Genomic DNA, 15,038 nt, shown 5'->3' on the forward strand with positions numbered 1-15,038 from the left:
CTAGTTTGAAAAACTTCACAAATGGTTGGAAGAAACCTCTTATAGAGTTGATTAATTTGATTAGTGAATAAGTGGAAAAATAGTGATGACGGAATGAACCTGGAAACCAAGAGCTTAAACAGTATGTAGAGTTTTTCTGCTTTGTATCAAAACTTCTTGAAATAATGTTTTTGACAGACACTAACTTTGACCTCCACTTGTTAGCAGTTACTTGGAATTTACCCTCGAAAAAGTTTATTTTCAAAATAAGTTTGTTGTGTCTGATTAAAGAGACCAACTTTTTCTATTTGACTCACTTAAAATTCTAAATTTTAATGACTATCTTAACAGGAAGGAAGTATTTTACTAATGTTGCTGCTTAAAAAAAAGATAGCTGATGAATGATTATAAGGCTAGTTGCAAACAAAATGACAAGACCTGTTACATTTGTCAGTGACTATGTTCTTGTATAAATCTAAAAATTGCTTTTTAACTTAGCTATCACATAGACCTATTCGCTGGGTCTTCTACAGAAATAAAACAGAGAAACATGAAATGTGAAAACCCACATAATGCTTACAGGCTTGATTTCCTTCTCCCAAATTAGGAAAGTGTGTTCTAGCAAACCTGGAGAACAGAACCATCCTAATATACATAAGGTACATAATTTCATTTGAACTCATTGAAACATTAATGACTGACTTGGGTTATCAATGTCTCATGGAAAGTGGGCCTGTCTTTACTGATATTTGGGGATGGCACACAGTCTAGTCAGGGCCACTCAGTAATTGTTGCTCAGTCAGAAAACCACATGCTATTTCTTGTTTTCCTTATTTTCTCAGTCTTACCCTACTTCTTCCATCCTTTTCCCCACTCCTCACCTACTTGGAGGAAAAAATGGTGTCAAATAAAGCTCTACTTTTTTCTTACTCAAAAAGTGTTCAGTAAAATGTCCTAGGAACAGGTAACCCGGCTTTCATTGTCATTGTAGTAGGATGGTGGTCAGCGTTTACGAAGCTCCATGCTGCATGTTGCATTCAAGGCAAGTGTACTCGTCAGGACAGGCTAGATTATGTTGTGGAAACAAACAACCCAACAATCCCAGGGGCTGGAAACAGTAAAGGTTTATATCTCGCTCACACTATATGCCCAAAGCAGATGGTGGGGGGAGGTTCTGCTCCCCAGACCCAGGCTGACAGGTGCTCCCCATCGTGGGACACTCCCTTCTCATCAGAGCTTTAGGATTTCCTGCCACAGGCAAAGAGAACATGGTGACTTGAAGCCATTGTCCTAGAAGAGACATGTCACTTCTCTTTCATTTCATTGGTCAGAATAAGGGACACAGTCATGCTTACCTTCAAGAAGACAGGGATTGTAGTTCTCTATATTCCCACAAGTAAGGAGAAACATTAACATTATCACAGCAAGTCTGGGGAATTTTTTTTAACTAACCCTCCTAGACACAGACACAAAATAAAATGATCTGAAATAAAAATTATTGTCTTGCACATAATAAGCATTCAATCAACATTTGTGAGTGGCAGTTTATTAGTTTTCTATTGCTATACAACAAATTACCATAAATTTGGCCCCTTAAAACAATACCCATTTATTATGCCACAGTTCTGTAGTTCGGAAGTTCAGCACAATGTGACTGGGTTCTCCGTTCAGAGTATCACAAGGCTAAGATCACCAAGCTGGCCAGCCTGCGTCCTCATCTAGAGGCTCTGGAGAAGAATTTTCTTCCTGGTCAGTTGGCCGAATTCAGTTCCTTGCAGTCCTAAGACAGAGGCTCCCATCTTCTGGCTGGTTGTCTGCTCTCAGCTCCTTGAGCCTGCCGGCATTCATTGCTATGGAGGCCTCTCCATCTGCAAAGCCAGCAACAGAGAATCTTCCTTGCAATAAATCCTTCTTACGCTTCAAATCTCTCTGACTTCCTCCATCTCTGACCTCTAGAACCCAATTTTAAGGGCTGTTATGATTTGGTGAGGCTCACCTAGACAAGCTGCTTATCTTAAAGTCAACTGATTTGGGACTTTAATTAGAACTGCAAAATTCCTTTTGCATATAAAGTAACGTAATTACAAGAGTAATATCTCATCATATTTACAGGTTCCACAGACACTCAGGAGCGGAGATTATATAAAGGTGAGGGTCACTAGGGAGCATGTGAGAGTTCTGTTTACCACAAACAGCCTGGGCAGAGTGGAAAAAGCATCATTGAATTGAGCTGGAGCACTTGGGTTCAAGACACAGCTCTGCTGGTTAATAGCCGGATAATTTGAAGCAAGGCGCCTTTCTTCTCTCAGTCTCAGTTTCCACAATTGTAAAATGGGAACATTACCCCCTGCCCTGCTAACCCGTAGAGCAGTTGTGACAACCAAACGAAATTATGTGAACACACTTTGTAAACTTTAAAGATCAACACAAATGCAAATTCATATTATTGAGTTTGAGTTTAATTTTACTTCTGAGGACCTGTGAGAGCAGCTCTTTAAAACAACACTGGAAGAGTGAGGCCGCAGAGGGGCTGTGGAAGGGTCGTGAGAGACACAGGCTTTTTGGCTTTCTGTCCCCGCAAAACACAAACTTGATGAGCTAATCGTAAAATAAGTGAAAGCATATGCTACACATTTCTCTTTTAATGCATGAAATAGGTGTAAAATTTTAGAGGATCATTTTGGCACGAGGATTTTGGCCTCTGCTCTATTTATACATTACCGTCTATTTATGTGGTGTTTTCTGCGGGAACTGAAACACTCTGCAGACAGTGCTGTTCCTCTTCTGAATATGCTGGTCAGATGGCAGCAGATGCAAAGCACTTATCCACATGCAGGGTTAGCATACAGACAAGGCCATTCCAGAACCCGGACCCAACTGCTGCACGTGACTGTTTTCTTTTTTTTCCTTTTATTTATGATATCGCCTATGTTAAAAAAAGTTCAAGACTTTGACAAACCCCAAGCCCACCCTCTTAGCACATCTTACTCCCTACTTCTTTTATATAATAGGGATTGAGCATGAGAATAATTGCATGTTTCCAATTAAACATTCTCATTTCGTTATTTGAATGGCTTTTTTTTTTTTGAATGGTATTAAATACATAAAAGTTCACATTGACTGAATGGATTCTGTGAAGGTATCACTTACTGCACAGCCTTTGAGGTTGCTGGCTTATACACAAGTCCGTGAAGTGGTGGTCAGACACCCAGCTCTGTCTTGAGACATAGCAAATCCTATGGTCTAAATCCATCATCAAGGATGTTACCAAGAATGCTTTGAGTAAGTTCACACTTAATCGAAATGTACTCGCAACATCATTTAAACTTTGTTTTCTCTTCAGTTCTTTCTCCTTATCCCATGGAGGTTGGGATCTAGCTGATTTTATCTCCAGTGAAAACTATGCAAGAGAGAATGGTTTTTAACACGCACCATGAGACATGAGGTTACACATAAGGAAGAACTTTCTGACAGTAATAGTCGCTCAATATTGCAGGGAGCAACTGAAGGAGTTTGTGTGACTTGCTCTCCAGGAGGATTTAAATAAGGAAGTTGCCTATGACACTGGTCCTCAGGTGATCCTAGAGATGAATTTGAGATCAATTTCTTATGGCTTCTTTCCATGATTCACTTTTTCCTATTTCTTTAACTATGAATGTTTAGGCTAAATGTAGAATGGCCACACACCTACTCTAAGCTTTCACTCCTAAAATCCTTTTAAAAATATTCAGCGAGTTATTTTAAAATTCCTATCGTCTCCTCCCCAAGCTGTGGGTTCTGGGTTTGAGATCCTAGTGATGTTCCTTCAACAACGACAGATTTGTTTTTCCCTCAATTCTAACATTTCTGTCCCTCTAACACCAGGACACCAGGCTTGCACTAGACTTTGCAGGATTATCATACGGAAAAAAATCTATTCAGGGTACAGACTGATGATCTGCCAAGTCTTGGTTGTCACTTGGGTCCACATTCACTGCAACCAAAAATAGATGTCATCTGTAACTCAATAAGTAAATAAAGCCAACAATTATAAAGACATATATTCTTTAAAATAGAAATAGTAATATTTCTCTTATTGACTAAAAAATACGTATCGACAGAACTGCCCAAAATGTTAGCTCATTAATTTCTGAAGCTGTGACAAATGTCATGGAATTTGTCTTATACCTCATAGTCATCTAAAATTTCATACGTCATTTAGATGCTTAACAGTAAGACAGAGGATCAGCGTGACTCTCTTTTTAACGGCAAATTTCTAATTGCACGCATTCATACGCAACGGTTTAGAAGTGACAATAGAACTTGTGAGTTTTATTTAGGTAAGGGTAGAATTTGACTACTAATAAATCTTAACAATAATGATGCAATGTCAGATAGCAGGTTGTTGTTTGTTTTCTTTTCCCTATGTTAAGGCTAGATATACAGCAAGATTTTTAAAAGTGAACTTATAGCCAATTAACTTTGGAAAAGAAAATACAATAAAAAGACCACCCCGTTGATTGCAGCCCTTAAATAACCTTTTAAATAGTACTTATATACCATAGTGAGACCTAGGCACAGTTCTGACAGATTTTTTTTTAAGATTGCTTATTTACTTCTTGATTAAAAAAAATCTAAAACAGATAACAGTGATATCCCAAACTACTCATGGAGCTGTGACCTTAATATCTGGTGACCTTAAGATAATTGTATATAGGCCACAGATCAAGTTCTCTAGGTTGTAATTTCAAGGTAAAATGACAAAGCACAATAGTGCAGAAAATATGCTGCTGAAGCATTGAATAGGATAGGAAGCAATGAAAGATTAATCCACTCTTAAATCTTACTCTTTCTTAAGTGAAATACACTGCCAGCACCCCCCACCCTACACACATGCTCCTTCCTGACACCCACAGACTCAGCCTCTCAATAGAGAGAGAAACTGAGAGGCTGGCCTGGTCCAGAAAACCTGAAGAGTCCAGCTCTGAAACCCTCCCCTGCCCTCCTGGACGTCACCTGTAAGCTTCTTTTCACAGAAAGAAGAAGAATGAGTCAGGTTTGACCATAGTGGATGCTTCTGAGCCACAATGTAAATCTTATTTTTTTGAAATCTCTTTGGCACCTCCATATTAGTCCCCAGCAGATTTAAGAATCTTATGGTTCCAGAATGTTACCATATTCTATGAGCATGCTTGAAACCATTCTAAAGTATTATTGCTTTATTGCACTTCCTTTAGCCAAGACCGGGTGAAGCAGAGGGACAGCAGGACGAATTCTGAATCTCTAGTGCTTACAAGGGCAAGGCCACTGAGACACGTGTGTCAGTTGTTCCTAACTGTGAAGCACTCACACAAGCATCCTAGTGGATGGGCTTTGCATGCAGAAGTGTCATCGCCCACTTCACAAGCAGGAAATGCTTACCAAGTGCCTCGACTCTGCAGGGTGTGTTTGCATATTTAATTCTGTCAAGTATCATATGCGTTATACTATTACTCCCATTTTACAGAGATGGAAACTGAGACTCAGAGAAAATAAGAAACTTGCCCACAGTAAGCTATGATTCAAATGTCAGTCTGACTGACTGGAAAGCCCATATCCTTTATTTCATTCTTTCCTTCAAGCTACTTGAAGAACCAATTATAAAATTTTCCTGTCATCATCCAGGACTATGTGAATGCCTAGTTATCCATCCAGCAGGGCTTTTAAGTGCTTTGCTAGGAAGCCTTTATGGCAGGAACTAGAAAACTCCGGGGTGATAGACTTCCAAATGAAGGGTTAAGTGAGCGAGCTGTAATAGCTTAGACTGTCTTTTATCAAAACTCTATCTAAGTTTAATAACCTGGGAGAGGACGACTCCCAGAACCCAGAGGCTCTCGTTGACTTGCAGGCGTGCTGCAGTGTGTCAAGGGGCAGGTCTGCTCAGTGCAGACTTTTCCATGAAGGACCTGAATTCTCACTCACGTGAGCTAAATGACTGCAATGATCTGAAAAATCTGGAAGCGAAGCTGCCCTCTTGGACTGCACTCTTCTGTGGCACCAACGTGGGGTTATGGTCCTAACACGTTGATAACCATCAGAGGGCCATCAGAATGTGCAGTCTTCAGGACAGACTTCATAGTGGTTTTGGCACAGTGTTTTCTACTGAGACTTGTATGTTTATGGGAAATATTAAATAATCATTTGATTGGTGATTGGGCATAACAGACTGAGGGCTGGGGAATATAAAAGCATGAGGTCAGAGGGATTTTCTCAATTACAGAAGATAAAAAGCTGCAGTCTGTGGGAAGCTTTTATGAGACAGAGCCGTCTCCATGCGGAGATTCTAGGCTGGGTGTGTGGGCATGAAGCAGCTAGGTCTGCAGACTAGGTGAATAAACAAGTATTTCCAAGAAATTTTAAAGATGTGAAGAATTTGAGAAGACAGATGGAAGAGGGCAAGCTGACCTGACAGGCTTGCTGGCAGACTAAGGGAAATTTCTTGACCAGAAGTGCTAAATGAGTAGAGTCATGCATATTTCCTCCACAAAGAGAACACCGCAGAAATGCCACAAAATTCCAGAGACACTAAAATCACCACTTGTTTTATGTGGAAAGGCAAGAGGCTACAGAAGAAAAAGCCAGATGGCTTCCTAACAATTCTGGCCCTGATTTAGGCAGGGAGAGAACTATTCCAGTTACTTCACACCTCTACCACCAACACTGGGCCCAAAGGTTTTGTGCAGAACTATTGAGTGACCTAATCAGATAAGCAGATTTACAATAGAACTTTAGGTCAAAATATGGAAGACTGATGTGATTTCCCATAAAGGTGCAAGTGAGAAGACTCACAGGAAAAAATGAGAAAAGATTCTTCACTGCAAAATTCTCAACATTGCAAAAGTATCTCATGAAACCTTGAGTCTGGACCCTGGCATTATGAGGCAACTTTGGTTGTATGGTACCTTGCTGTTTATCAGCAATGAATCAGTTTTACTCTTAATGTAAGAACACTTGTGAAGAAGTCCTAGACTGATGCAGGAGATGGTCTGGGAGGTAGCAAGAGGCCACACTGACAAGCGTTGGGAAAAACATGAAGCTATCAATCTCCAAGGTCCAAGCAGGAACACCAATGGGATTTAGGGCACAGCATCAGGTCCTAAGGAAGGGTGGTGGAATGACCCTAGTCTTGAGAAGCCCTGGAATACAGCACAGGCAACCACAAAGGGAACTCACCAGAAGAGGTCAAGGAAGATGCCAGTTATAGACCAAGAGTGGTTTAGTGTAGATGTACTTCTCTGTAGTGGCGGGATGGAGTAGATGGCTTCCAAATTCCCCTCAAGGCCCATATCTAGGAAAAGCTTCACCTAGAGTACCTTTACTCTGTTAGAAGCATACACAGACTATAAGAGAATTTAACCTTTCACATCACACCATCACACCTGGCAAGAATATATTGCCCCGATATTAGGCGAGGAATGTAGCAGCATGTGAGCTCTAGCTTCCCAGAGCGTGCGCTCTATTGCTACCATCAGACAGAGCAGAGGAGTCCCACGGGGACATTACAAGCTGGTCCAAACAATAACCAGACTTTCCAGCTAAGGGGAGGGCTTTCAGCTGGATGTGGTTTCTGGAGACAGCTTCCTGCACTGTGGCCATATTTTCTCAGCATGTGCTGCTTCCAGAAAGTTTGCTTGCTTATGGTGAGGGTGGTGCTCCCTATGACGGAGGGGGCAGTGGCATCAAGATAATACCCCACCATGGTGTCATGAGAGTCATAAAACCTCCCCGTGGCCCTTTTGTTCCTGTGGTCAATGACTTTGTGGAAGGCTCCATTATCATATCAGAATCTCACCTGCCTTTGCCATCCTTCACTGTGTGCACCCCTCGGGAAATGCAGTGGTCCAGAAGGGGCTGTCAAGCTGGCCCACACTGGACCCTTCCCTCAGGCCTCAGCACAACGCAGCGGCGGATACAGTGACCAGAGGGCAGAGTCTACTGGTTCTTAGACTTCGGGATTTCAAGACAAGTAAAATCTTCCCAACTAAGAACAAAAAGAAACTGCAGTCTACTACCAGAAAATATAAAGTTTTGGCTTTAGAGTCAAACTATCTAGGTTTTATCCCAACTCTGCCATTTAATGGTTGTGGGACCCTGAGGAAGAGGCTTAACCACTCTGTGCCTCAGCGTTAGTCTCTCTACAACCAGGATGGTGTCTGTACTCACCTCGTAGGCTTCTCAGGGGAATTACAGATAAATCACCTGCTACACGCAGACAAAGCACTTATACAATGCCTGGCACATTTTGTTATCATCCTCATTATTGTAATTTCATAAAAGAAGGGTTATTTTAATACCAAAAAAGTAGAAAGTATCTCAGAGGAAAGGACAATCCTTTCCAAGAAAACATAGTTGGCAAAATAAATACATATGTATTCATACATATGCAAAAAAGATCGCTAAAAGTTTCACTTTATAAATGATAAAATACAATGATCTTGTTTAGACCTCTTGGCCAGTCTGCAGATATATTCAACAGTATTATTGGAACAAAAGTCAGATTTAGCGCCGTCCTGTACTGTGTTATCTAAATGGACAGTGTTAAAAGTATAGTTTCTCTTAGGCTTATTTTGAAAAATACAAGTAAGGCAATGCTAATATACCTCATTCAAAATATTTGAAGCTAGTTAAGAGAAGGCAAATAGCAGCAGCCCCAAGGAACAAGGACCGTAGCTGGCCCAGTTTCAGCTTCAGGAAGGCAGCAGAGAGGGGTACTGGACAATCCTAGCTCAGAGCCTCTCTACCAGGGCTCAGTCCATAGATAGCTGCCATGCCTGTCTGTCACAGACCTGTGACTACATCCCTAGATACCTGGTCCAGGACTTCCAGCTCCAGAAAGCCTTGAGTTACAATGCTTTTGCTACCCTACCCTTGTTTATCACCCTATGCCTGTCCACCACTAGGAAGAGGAATGCCACAAGAATAGGTCCATCATTCTATGCACTGAGTGATTTTAATACCGTTGGAAAACTTGTCTTTGGGCTTATGTTACTGTAATTTAATTCTCCCTACATGAAGGGGATGAAGGGCACAGCAGCGTAGCAAGAAAATAAATTAGCCGACCTCTCAAGGTTTCTCCCAGCCTCAGTTACCAAGTACCAAAAGTCATGGTATTAGCTGACAGAAATTAGATTGGAAAGACACAGGGAATAAGCAAAGCATGTGAAGGCATCCAGAGACCAGCGAGCGTGGGCAGCCTGAGAGTGCAGGGGAAGGAAACGCTAGAGTCCACCAAGAGCGAGCCGGGGCCATGGGGCAGTCTCCCTGTTGGGCAGAGACCCACTGCTGACAGAAGGCACTGCGGAAATCGGGAGGCAGAGGTGACGAAATACCTCCGGCCCTTTCCTTCCTTCCACGCTGCAGTCTCTGGCCAGTGCCTCCTATTTGGCTACTGGGCAAACTCCATGGGGGGCCAGCCAGCAGGAGGGGCCAGTGATACCATGTGTAGAGGCCAGTCTCACAGGCACAGGGCAGAGCAGGACTGAGAATGGATGTGGGAACAAACAGAATAACCGGAACAAGCACTTCTAAGCTTCTGTGAGGTAGGTACTAGGATTATCCTTGTTTTACAGGCATGAAAACTGAAGCTTACAGAGATAAAGTAACATGCCCAGCAGAGTACACTGCCTGCAAATAGTGAAGCCAGATGCTTTGACTCCACTAGATCGTTAAGAAAGATGAAGAAATGAAGTTGGAGATGTTTCACTAGATCAGGGTGTCAGCAAACCACGACTCTTGGGTCAAATCCGCACACCACCTTTTTTTTATAAATAAAGTTTTATTGGAACACAGCCACACCCATTCCATTCCATTTTGTCTCTAGCTGCTTGCACGCTAAGAGTTGACTCACAACAGTGACCACATGTCCTGTAAAGCCTAAAATATTTACCATCTGGCCTTTCACAGATAAAGTTTGGTTACCCCTTCACTAGAGAGAGGAAACGATTTTACTTGGAGCCACTCCCTGACTTCTCTGCTTCTTAAAAGGTCACCTCTGATGAAATATTCAGAATGAACTCCCTCCAATTTGAACTCAGCCTGTGCCTGTGTGATGCAATCCAGGCCAGGGAAGATGTGGGTGCTGGCATGGCACTGAACTGGAGATGCAGGCAGCTGATTAAGAATAAATTATTAAGGGCCAGCCTGGTGGCACAGTGGCTAAGTTTGCGAGCTCAGCTTCAGCAGCCCAGGGTTAGTGGGGTTTGGATCCTGGGTGCAGACCTACACACCTCTCATAAAGCCATGCTGTGGTGGCATCCCACTTACAAAACAGAGGAAGATTGGCACAGATGTTAGCTCAGGGCCAATCTTCCTCACCAAAATAAATAAATAAATAATTTCAAGTATTAAAATAGTTAATATTCATTGCAAAGACATTGGAAAATATAAAAAGTGTGAGGAAGAAGATAAAAATTATGCCACTCAATATTTTAATTATACACAAACACATGTAATTTTTATATTTCACAAAAATGAGTCTTTCCCATGCATATTGCTGTGTAACCTAACCTAAATGTTCTGTGACATTAAATATTTTTCCTCAAGGAATTTTTGGTAGCTATAGAAATAATAATACAAATTTAAATAATCATTATTTATTTAAATCAATTTATCTTACCCAAAATTTATTGAATGTCTTCCCGATGCCAGACACTCCACTAAGTGATAGGGATGAAACCATGAACAAGAGACATTGTAGCTGCCTTCAGAGAGCTTATGTTCTGGAAGGAAAGACAAAGAACCAGTAAATAGGAAAATAAATAAAACAAGTGCAAATTGTCATCAGTGCTATAACAGAAAGAAAGGAATAACAGAGAAAACTTATGCAGAGGTGCTTAAATAGCCTGGTCAGAGAAGGCCCCGCTGAGGAGGGTAGCAGTTTAGCTGCAACATAAAATGAGAAGAAACCAGCCTTGCGAAGAATGGGGAAAGAGCATTCCATGCAGAGGGAACACCAGATGCAAAGATCGTGAAGATTCAAGAGAAGCTTGTTCAAAGAACAAATCAAAGATCAGTGCGGCTGGAGTTTAGTGAGTACAGAGAAGATACCATAAAATGTGGTCAAAGGTAGGCAAGAGATTAACACCTGGGTATACAATGAAAAAACTCAGCAGTAAAAAGGAATAGGCTCCTGATACAGGCAGCAACATGGATGGGTCTCAAAATCATTATGTGGAGTAAAAGAAACCAGACACAAAAGACTTAATCCATATGCTTCCATTTACATGAAATTCTAGAACAGGCTATGGTGATAGAAATCATAACAATAGTCCCTTAGTTAGGGAGTAGGGCAAGGATTAACTGAGAAGAGTATTTTTCTGTGGTGGTGGAAATGTTTTATACCATGATAGGGGTATATGTTACATGGGTGAATACATTTGTCAAAACTCATCACATTATACACTTATATCTGTGCATTTCACCATGTATAAATTACACTTCAATATAAAATGAAAAAGAAACAACAAAGGATGCACACACAGAAGCAAGAGTAGCTGGGGCCATTTCATGCAGAGACTCTGAAGTTGTGGTACAAGTTTGGATTTTATTTTAAGCGCAATGGAAGGCACTCAGATGGTTGTAAGCAGTGGAATGACGTGATCTGGCTAATAGTTCAAGATCAGTGTTGCTGCTATGGGAGAATGTGTTGGAGCAGGACAAATGTGGAAGCCCCAAGACCAGTGAAGATCTATTGCAGTAGTTTGGGTAAGAGATGATGGTGACCTGCGGTGGGAGCATTCCAGTGCTCAGGCTGAGGCAGTGGGCTGGTGTCCAGCATATGAAGGTGCCAGGATAGGGCAAATCAGCCCCTTAATACAGGACATTTGTTCTGTTTCCTTTTTGTATAATTTCCATTATAACCCATCCTACAAGAAACATCCTTATAGATCAACATTTGAGTACATCTATGCTTATATTCTTGGATTAAAAAAATTCTTAGATGCAGAACTGCTAGAAGCAAGGAAATAAGTATTTTTATTTAGATACAGATCATTAACTTATCCAGAAATCAGCATGACAAGCATGAGTACTCATGTTCCTGAATCGCCAAACTGGCCATTCATATTAATATTAGTCCTATTAAGCTAAACAATAGCCTCTTGCTATTATTAGAAATTAAAGTTTTTATTGCTACAAAATTGGAGTTTTTTCAAATTGTTTAGGCATTTGGATTTAGTTTTGAATTACTCATTTATTTTCTTTGGAAGGTGGTTGTTCTTTAATAACTTTCCATGCCACTGATATTGTTTAAGATTTAAACTAAAGTAGATCTCTCTTTCTGAGTATTGTAATTGAGTTTCATAGGCTCAGAATTGTCCATTGTAGGTGCATCAGACAGCCAGGTCCATTTCCCCATGTGAGACTGGTTTGAGCAGACCATCTCGGGTTGTCTATTTGAGCCCCAGTGAATCACAGTCTTCTAGCTGGGTCAGCATCCCTCCAGCAGTATCTGTGTGAATAGTTTCTGTTTCTCTCTTCTTGTTGTTATACCGAGATAGTGCCAGGGAGGTCAGATGGTAACCTCGCATGAAATTCCAGAGGGCCTTTATGTGTCCTTTTTCTTCTATGCCTCAAGAGCAACTGGTAAAATGAAGTTTGTTTAATGGTTGAACCCTTCAAGCACATTCCTCTACAAAGTATTGTTTCTCTGCATTTGCTTCTCCACAGTGGATGTCATTAGAATCTGTGAGATGAACTGGGATCCAGTTTTCTCTTGTGTTCCCAAGGGTTCCTCTCTCAAATCCCCTTCTTTTCAATGTTGATGCATTCTCATTGGGCAAAGCTATTTGTCAATGTACATTCAACATTCATTCATCTGCTAATGACATGCAGACTTAGAGTAATATTAATTGTGGTGAGATTATTGTCTGCATTCCCTATCCTACTTATATCAAAATAAAAATTCATGGAGTAACAACTCCTGTTTAACAACTACTTAACATGTTTAACAACTACATCAAGACAAAGGATTCTGCTCTTTGATGAAAATTCTTAGTATAATATTTACCTTAATTCTCCATTTTCATACAAACCTCCCACATTCTTCCTATTAGTATTCAGTAGATATCTTGAGGAGTCATCATTCATAGTAGTGAAATTGAATTCTTATAGACTAATATTTCCGTTTGGAAGCTTGTTGGATTTTTCCATTCAAATGTTCATTGTGTTTTTCAAAGTAGTGCCAGAATCTCCCTAGTCTTTTCCATAACAATTTGACTTTATTAAATTGGTTATTTGAATTCCTGCCACACATGGTATAGGTAATGGCTGTACCACCAACAGGCAATTGTTATCATAGTAATTTATAACTTTGTAGCCTTGTAAGTTCCTTAAGGACCAAGAGAATGACTTGTACGTCTTTAGATGTCTTCAATCCATCTTTTTTTGCCAAGTGTAGCACCTGCCACGTGGTTGACACTCAACATATGTTGGTGGACCACCTGATGAAAGAATGAACAAATGATGGGTGAATGGTGAGTTGAGGATATAAAAATACAGTTTGCAGCTGTGGAACAGTCTGTGGAGGGATCCTGTGCATTTTCTTTCTTTAGCACCATGTTATAACCAGTCACACTCAGAAAACCGAAAAGCTTAAATTAAAATATATTCCACTTAAATTCTTATCAAGTGCCTTAATATAGAACAGGCTTAATTAAGGAAATAATTTTATTAGAAGTCTGAAATCCTGGATATTTTCCCCCTATGCCTAGTTTGACATTGTGCAAGGAATTTAAGCATGCTGAGCCCCGTGTCATCCATCCACAAAACTCTCTTAACTCGTAGTGAAGATTTATGGAAAAATATTGGGAAATTTTTCTAAGATCGCTTTGAAACTACTGAATTTAAATAAAAGTATTATAAAAGTTCACACCAAAAACCATAATCATCTTTAAAAATGAGTGAATGTGTTTACATTTCCTCAAAAAACATATATTTAGTTATGAAAAGCATGAAAAAAAACCCCATGATACAATTCAGTTAACAAAGTATATATAGAAATTGTTTTCTTTTTAAACAGAAGATTTTTATGCTGATTAATACCTAACCATGGAAAAGTTATCTGCTATAACTTAAAGTTCAATAAACATGCCTGAGCAGGAATGAGACAGAACACAAGGAATGGTGAGGAACTTCATTACTGCCTATGTCCTGGAAATGAAACCTGAGTGCTGGGTGAAAGCACTCTAATTCTGTGAATTTCAGGTACGATTCCAGGACCTGGATGATGTGCACGGATCCTCCAAATGGTGCAGGCTAGCTTTTTAAAGCACTGCAGTAATACTGACAGCAAGGAAATGTGTCTAGTTTCCGTCATGAATTTGCATTTATTTGCCTTACTTAATACAAGTCCTTGACAGCCTCTCATGCTGTGTCCTTGCCCTTAGTTTACATATCCTTTGAGAAGAGAAAATGAAATAAAAATGAGTGCCTAATCCAGTTAAAATAGTGTGAACAATGCCTGTCAAACTGTTCATCATGATCTATAGTGGGCTATGATATCAATTTAGCCCTTCTTTCAAAAGAAAATAAAATAGAAAATGAAAGTATCAGAGGGCATCACATGGAATAACACTAAATGCTATTTTATGAAACTTTTGTGTACATTGTGTGTTTGTGTATAGGTGTGTATCAAACGTATTTTTGTTTTTTACTTTGGGTGGTGTCTCCCAAAATTTGAAAGCCATTGAATTAGCAGGCCAGGGCAGATTTGTTATAAGAATTAAAATAATGAAAATGGAGAGCAGCAGCCAAGCTTGGATGGCTATGCCATTTCTGTGAATGTTGTGGCTGACAAAACACGTGAGCTGCTTGCTGAGCTCCCATCGGCTGCCTGGGAGTGGGGCTAGCTGCACCCGCATGTAAGAAGCGTGGAGCATTCGGCCCTGTCTCCATGACACCAGCAACAGGTGGCCCTGCTGGGATCTCTCCCTGGCCATTCAGGTTGGACAGCTCAAGCCCCACCTTCACACTGAGGGAGCAAGTGACAGAGTTTAGGAGCAGAGAGTGTTAATGTTTTAAGAGATTTTGGATACCGTGGAGCC

This window comes from Equus quagga, chromosome 11 (genome assembly GCF_021613505.1).
Source record: "Equus quagga isolate Etosha38 chromosome 11, UCLA_HA_Equagga_1.0, whole genome shotgun sequence".
NCBI lineage: Eukaryota > Metazoa > Chordata > Mammalia > Perissodactyla > Equidae > Equus > Equus quagga.